This window comes from Lactuca sativa, chromosome 9 (assembly GCF_002870075.4).
Source record: "Lactuca sativa cultivar Salinas chromosome 9, Lsat_Salinas_v11, whole genome shotgun sequence".
NCBI classification, from domain to species: domain Eukaryota; kingdom Viridiplantae; phylum Streptophyta; class Magnoliopsida; order Asterales; family Asteraceae; genus Lactuca; species Lactuca sativa.
The window spans coordinates 190,205,901-190,214,464 of NC_056631.2; positions in this window are offsets into that span (position 1 = coordinate 190,205,901).

The following is an 8,564-nucleotide window of genomic DNA, read 5'->3' on the forward strand; positions in this document are numbered from 1 at the left end:
TGTTCTTATATGTTTTTTGATCATACGCTTTTACAACATCATTTTTTTTACTTTGTTTTCACATGTTTATTTTTCACTATCCGTTTACACATCTTTATTTTTTTTTACTTTGTTTTTACATTTTCTTTTCTATTTAATAACTTCGTTTTGGTGGCGATACAAAGTTTGAAAATTAAAGTGATTGCAATCTTGGAGGACAATTTGATAATAGTGAACGGGTAGAGTTATGCAAGATGAAGTTGTGAAAAAATGAAGTTGTAAAACAATTTGTGAAAAAAAATATGTAAAAACAAAATAAATATTAAGTTGCAAAAACGTAATAAAAAGGAATTATAAAAAAGCTTGAAAAGGTGAAATAAAAGATGAATTTGTGAAAAAACATATGAAAAATGAAAAATAAACAAATTAAAGGACCTAAGAAACACAGAAAATATTAGGATCCTTAGAATGCCAAAAAAAAAAAAAAAGTTTGAGGACCTTAGAAATCTTTAGGAACTTGTTATTGTTATAATATAATAGGTCATAAGGATGTAATATATACTAAATAAACAAGTTAAAGGGGCTTTATAAATATTACAATGTTTAATGATCAACCTTAACCCTTAAAAACGCCTTACTATATCGATCTTGAAATCAAGCCTCAAAAGTTTGTCTATTCAACTCAAACTCCAACGTTACAAATCGCAAGAAGCCTTATAATGCATCACAACTTCATCCATCTACTTTTTTCTAAACAAAACTTCATCCATCATTTCAAATTAGGTAGAGCGTCCCGACATGTAATGATGCATTATAGTTCCTTTGTAAACTTGGGTGTTGAGTTGGAAATGCTTTACAATGATGGGTGATAGTTAGATTAGAATATGTCTTTGTATGTAAAAGTATATTCCTTCCATGGGTATATAAAGTTGGCGAACGTTCATTTGTATGTGGTGCACCTTATTACGTAGTTATTAGTATAGAGAGTGTGTACTAAGAATTTCATTCCCTAGCCACTTGTTCTTCATTTAATATTTTAGCTCTCTTTTTATCTATACATTATCTTTTGACTCGTCATATTTCTTGATTATCTTCACTATTATTCATATTCCTCACCTGCCAATCGTCCATATGATCCTACATTGCTTCTTTAGTTGTATAATGTCTAATGATCTTGTTTCTCGTTACACTAAAGGTGTTTTCTTCGTATGTGTTGCATTTTGCATCTACAAGACTTATGGTTATTGCTTAAAAAGTTAAAGTTTATTCCACCATTGATGCTTTAATCAACATCTAGATATAATTTCCACATAACAAACAAGAAAGTACGAGCAAACTTGAAGCCTTGTTTATCTTGGTAGGATCTTTTGATCAACATCCTGCAAAATGTAAAATGATCAAAGGTAATATCTTAATTTCCCACATCTCTCACTTTTTTTTCATTTAATCTTAGCATCACGTCACTTCATATCTTCCTCTATAACGCCCCTTTTACCAGGCAAATGATTACCTCTCACTCCTCACACATTAAGGATGTTATACGCGCGCGCACACACACACACACACAAAGAGAGAGAGAGAGAGAGAGAGAGAGAGAGATGAGTTCTCACAAGTAAAGGAAAACGTGTGGTGTTCACCGTGCCTTACTGGCTTACTACTGTCCAACCCAATTCACAGTAAGATACGATGAAACAACACCTTATAGTCTAACAACAAAAAAGTATCAAATAATTCTACTTGATTGTGAAAGGTATTCGATGGGTTCAAGTGACATATCACATCATACTTTTAAGCTTGGTAAGGAATTTAACAAGAGGTTAATGACTTATAAGGGTAACATATTTTAGGTTTTGCTCATATTTAGTCATTCAAGTTATTTTTTTCCACATATTACCATTAAACTTGTTTGAACTGTTCACATTACATCTTCATGACAAGTTGTGTAGGTTTTAGTCGGTTCAATGGTAATATGCAAATGAAAAAGAACATATAGAATAAATATGAACAAAATCTAAACTATGTTATCCTTATAAAGTCATTAACCCAAAAAAGATTAGACAAAACTTGTAATATATATATATATATATATATATATATATATATATATATATATATATATATATATCGAGTTTAGGCATATTAAACCCAATGAGAATAGTTTTTGAAGAGGTACTTAGTACTCTAATCTAGACCTGCATATTAGCGGTTCCAAACCAGTTTCGAAACGATCCAGTCTTTTTAGGGCCAGCCTCGCCGTTTGATGAGCCTGTGTAATATTAGGTAGTTGGTCAGGTAAAGGCTGACCAAGTAAATGATTCTTAGTTGGAAGAATTAGGTCCAACAACCAGTCTGAACCCGGTTTGGAACCGGAACCGATTTAGACCCATAATGAGAATCGATATGTAACGCACCGATTCTCAGTTATTGTTTAAATAAGATTTATTGGGTTAAGCTCTACTCGACGAATTGGTTGCCTACACGTCGAGTAGCAGCGGGGTGGGATCGCGTGTTAAGTGACCAACTCGACGAGTCCATATTGGGACTCGACGAGTAGGAGCTGACATATGGAACCCTAAATCTCGGGGTTTGCACCCCTATTTAAAGGAGCCTCAACCTCCTTTGGCCTCCTTGCAGTCTTTTAGAGCTCCTTAAAACCCTAATTCGTGTGGTATTCCATTTTGGTGTGTCTTAAGCTTGGAAAGAAGGTTGGGTAGAAGAGAAAAGCTAGAAGTGCAAAGGAATTGAAGCAAGGAAGGTGTGGGAAGCAGAATTTACCTCAGCTAGCATACTTTGGAGGTATCAAGTTGCCATCCTTACTTCCCTTTTGTTGAGTTTTTGGGGTTTTTTTTTTTTATGGATTTTGAGGTTGATAAGGTGGGCTATGGGCTAGATCTGAAGTTGTAACTTCAGATCTGGACCCTCCTTAAGTTTTAGAATGATAAAGTTGTTGTATTGGTCGTGAATGAGGCCCTCCTTGGGCATGAGACCCCATTAAGAGCTTAGATTTGGCATTTAGAACCTTTGTAGCTATGCATGCATGTAAAGTTTGCAACTTTACGTGAAAAGCATGCCCTAGAAGCTTGGATCTGTCATTTGGAGCCGCTGCATGGCTCAAAAATAGGTCTGTATAGAAGAAGGACTGAATGGAATCGACGAGTCGCAAGGTTGACTCGGCGAGTCACATGAAGATAGCCGTGAACTCGAAGAGTTGGAGGAACAACTCGGCGAGTCCGATGATGATTGCCATAGACTCAACGAGTTGAAGAACAACTCGGCGAGTCGGATGAGTTTTCTCCAGGATATGTATGCGTGTGTATCCGTCAAGTTGCAAGGAGGAAACTCGACAGGTGGCCTTAAAGTTTGATCGAGAATCGAAGGAACTCGACGAATCACCCCGATGACTCGGCGAGTTGGAATGTGCTTCAAGGAACTCGACGAGTAGCCGAGGGTACTCGGCGAGTTGAAGTCAACATGGACTGTTGACCTTGACTGAGGAATTTGACTTTGACCAGGGGTTGACTAGTGGGTTATGGAGTACCTTATAAGGTTAAGGACTTATGAGTATGTTGTACTATGATAATAGGTGGTGGAGCCTGTGTCAAGTGATCCGAGAGTTGGAGTTTACCTTCCGAGTCGACATCTGCGAGGTGAGTTATCCTCACTATATCGATAGGGTCTACGACACCAAGGCCGACCCTTTAGTTGTTATTGTTATGGATGCTACATGTGGTTACGATCTGTTAGATCGGAACCAGGGTAGATAGTATGTTATACTCTTATGATCCGTAGGGATTGGTATGTTAGTGACCTGCTAGGTCGGTACTCTAGTTACGAGAGGATTCTATGATTGATGATCAGTGGGATAGATATGTTTGATGTCTGTGTATGCCAATATATGTTAGTTATGCACACATGGTTAGTTGCTTGTTGGTTGGGTTGAGGCGGTCCTGCTTTGTGCTGAAGGCCAACATACCCTATGAGCGGTCCGGGGAGACTGTAGGCCTACGTGGCGGACCAGTCATGCCGAAGGCTCGGGATAGATCCAGATAGACTGTAGGCCCTGTAGGGCGGTCCAGTCAGGCTGATGGCCCAGTATGCATGTTGATTGTTTGATTATTGTTGATATGGTTTTGTCAGTGTGATATTGATATTTTGGGGGTAGCTCACTAAGCCCTCGGGCTTACAGTTTTCAGTTTATTGTTTCAGGTACTTCAGGAGATCATGGCAAGGCGAAGGCGTGATCATACTGCTCCTCATCCTTATGTTATGATTTTGGGACACTCTGATGGAAAATGATTTGAAAACATTTTTGTAAACAATGCTATTTGATTTTTATTTATGATCGAAAAAGTTTAAATTTGGCGTAAAATTTATGGATGTTACAAGTTGGTATCAGAGCCTTGGTTTGAGGGAATTGGAGGAACACTCGTGTGAATCCAGTATCAAATTAAGGAGATTTTCGGAAAGTAAGTTTTGTTTTAAAAAATGGTTTTCAAAATAGAGGATGGAGGATGCAGAGGGTACAATCAGTCGGAGCCTATAAGTAAACCCCAAAATACCATACAGTTATTTGATATTCTGATATGTTAGAACAGCATGCTAGTGCTAGGCTAAGGGTCTTCAGGAATCGCATGATAGATTTGCCTGATTATATGATGCCTATTAGCCTAGGGTTTCTTGTATATGGAATTGACATCATAACTGTAGATGTTTAGTGTATGCATCACGACAGTGCATAATAAAGACCTTATAGCCTGAGAATGTTGATTCGGCCTTCGGGTAGGAATGGATATTCGAAAGTCTATTGGGTCCAGCGTTATGTGCAGCTAGCATGCACTAGCGCTACAGGGGATGATGGAAGTTTCATGGATATGTAAGTCATGAGAAGTGGTGAGGCTAGATGCGAGATAGTTGGTATTCCTCTAGAAGTGTGTGACATCCTGAAATTCTATTATGTATAAACAATAGCACTTCAATAGAAGTCAGAACAGTTGCAGTAAATTTTCAGACTTTTTAGTATAAGTTTGAGTATTTCGGGATTTACACTTAAAGAGATATCAGGAGAGAGGATGCACTAGGATTTTGTGCAACTCTGTTAGTTATAAACTTCTATGATATTAGAGTTCATTTCTTGAATAAAATATTTTCTGCCAAAAACCCCAGGAGTATATATATGATTCTGAGCCATAATTATTCATTAGTTACATTTCCAACTAGAGAAAAGCCAAATTCTCTCTCACGGATCTTCAGACTTTCGTCCCAAAACGTGAGTACTTCTATCTAGTTGCATTATATAGCTTGTTAAGTGCTTAATAACCTAGAAATCATATCAAAACATCAAGATTTAAGAGTTTACGGCCCAAGAAGTTCTTGGACCGTAAACCCTTCTTTAAGGGGCAATTGTGTGCCTAGTCCTTTCCTTGTGCAATGAAACTATGTTAGGCTTGTATCTTAGTGTGTATAGGACTAGAAAACACCCAAGAACACCAATAGTAAGGTGTTCACGGCCCAAGAAGTTCTTGGACCGTGAACTCCAAACTCAAGGGCCAAAAGATGTTTTAAACCCTCCAAAAGCCTTGGACATTAGCCAAGATTCACTCCTAGTTAAATTAAGGACTTGAAATCACAAAAAACCCATCCCCGTGAGAGATTACGGCCGTAATCTCTAAGGGAATTGGTCCCAGGGCCGTAAACTCCTCAAAGGAGTGTATTAATGCCCTAAACCCTTCCAAGGATTAAACCATCAAGCAGAAATGCTTCTAGGGAACATGTAAAGCTTCAAAGCAACAAATAACCTAAGGCTTAGGAGCTTACGGCCATAAAGTCAAGGGTTTACGACCGTAAACTCCTTGTGTGATGATTCTTGGAGAGTAAACTCAAGAATGGGGTCCTTTGGAACCCTAAACCCCCTAGCCTTGACCTACAACAACTTAGATGCCATCCTTAGGGCTAATAACACTTATGTAAGGTGTTTAGCATGTTCTAGGAGGTCTTATCATTATCAATTAGTTGTTTAAAGTCTAATTGGATACATATATGTGATATTATATGTTAACTAGGATCATAGAGTGTGTTCAAGACTTCACTTGACACCTAGCAATCCTACATCTTCAGTTCATCCGTACCACTCACTACAGGTGAGTTCATACCCCTTAATCAATGGTTTAATTTTTTTTAAATGCTTTTATGGGGGGAATACAAGTCAAATACTTATAGTTATTACATCAATCACATGTGATTAATAACTACAAAACCAATGATTTTCTTACTGTTCAAACTGTTTTGCTTCAAACTATTTTACAAACTCTTTTACTTATCAAATACATTTACTTAAACTCTGTTATACTTATTATCAATTGCATGCCTATCTATGTATAGTTATATAAGAAATGTTTAAAGGACTCAGGAAAGCTATCCGTCTTATTTCCTTTTCGCCGTTGAGATGTGGTCTGGTGGGGTATCGGGTATCTATCCGAAGGTCGTTTAAATATTAGTTATATATCATGTGTACATATATAGTCATAAAAGGGTCCTTCCAGTCAATTCAAATACCCTTGGGTAGCAAGGGTATACTTCCATGTTCATACGTACAGGTTATATTACTAGTAAACTACAATAGGCGTAGTTTAGGGTTTTACTAATACTAATACAAGAACAATGAATCATACAAAGAGTTAGTTCATACATGAGTCATAATACATAGTGATGAGAAACAAACATAATACATAGTGATGAGAAACAAACATAATACATAGTGATGAGAAACAAACATAATACACAGTGATGAGAAACAAACATAATACATAGTGATGAGAAACAAACATACATGCTAGACAGAGGAAGAACACACAATACAGCTAGCACATACATTACATATACATTACATTCAGTTATGTGAGCCATTAAATGGGTCATGGAACTACCTGCCATGACCGTTTTTGTATCCAGAATCTCCTTAATTGGGGAGCGTATGAGTTTGCGTATAGATCTATACTGGATTGACTATCCTACACCTTGCTTCTCGCTACAGTGAGACTTGTAAGTCTACGGGTGCCAAATGTCATTTCTTACGACGTCTTACATCATCGTTTTACTATTGAGTCAGTAGCAGGGTACATGCCGATCACATTGTACTTTAAATAACAATTGGTTTAAGGTAGTTAGTACAACAGTAGTTACTTAATACAACACTACGGTACTATAATATTTATCCCATTACATTCACTTCGTGAACATTCACACGATGTACGGTAATGTAAAAACTATATTTTTGGTTAATGATAGTCGGATTTGGGAAAATACACACTCTTACAAGAGACACACACACAGTTACTAGATGCCTTGGGAAAAGGATACTCTTAGTAGGAAACATAGGGTTTTCTAGGATAGTTCAAACAAACACAAACTTTACAAAACTTATACATTACAACTTACAAACATCTTACAAATGCTTTCATACAAACTAAGACACTAATATACTTATGATCTCACCAGCTTTAAAGCTGATACTCGCTTTCAAAATAACTTGTATTCTCAGGTCACCACTGGACATGTATGTTGGATTAGTGTCTAAGTCCATAACTATTTTGGTATGTACTTGACCCGATGGTGCATGGTCCTTTTGGGTTGCCTTCACCAAAGCAACTTGATTGGAGAAATAAATAGAGAGAGAGAGAGTGGTTATTATGATTTATTAATATGTTATAAGAATAATATATTAAAGGAGAAATCATATTTGTTTAATTTATATTGGTCAATAATTAATTAAGAATTAATTTTGTGGTCAAATGTAATCAATTAAACTAGAGGGGCTGAATTGTAATTATGTGATAGTTACAAAATACGGTAAGGATTATCTTATTAATAGGTTGGACGAATTTAAGGTGATAAGGCCTTAGAATTCGACTATGATAAGGATTCAAGGATTATCTTATGGGTTGCTTGGTGGACAAGCAACTAGATAAGGATAATGACTGAAACCCTATCTCTACACCTATATAAACACCCCTTGACTCATGAATTCGGCCAGACCTTCCCTAAGGCTTCTTAGGAACGAATTCAATACCTCCCCTCTCTCCTTATACCTTCTCCATTTGCTCTTGGTGTTTGTAGGCCATTAGAGGAGTGACACTTGTGACTCTAAGCCTTCCAAGGTCAATTCAAGGAGGAATTGGGAGTGTTATTGCTACATAACAATCAAGGTAACATCTTAAACCTAATTATATGTTAATATCGATTCCCATGTGCTAGAATTAGGGTTTATAGCCTTGGATAACTTGCATGTACAATAGAGAAACCTAGATCCAAGCATTAGGGTTTGTATGAGCACATAGGATGTTCTTAGGACCAAAACCCATCAGTGGTATCAGAGCATAAACTGGTTTCAATTGTATTGATGCATTACATGTTCAAAAAATTCGATTTTTGATGTTCTGGAGGTTGGACTCGCCGAGTCCATAGCTGAACTCGCCGAGTCCATAGTTGAACTCGCCGAGTCCATGCAGACTCGACGAGTCAACTCGTCAGATGGAGGGTATTTCGCGATTTCTTGCTGTTTTTGCTTATGGATAGTTACCTTATCATGT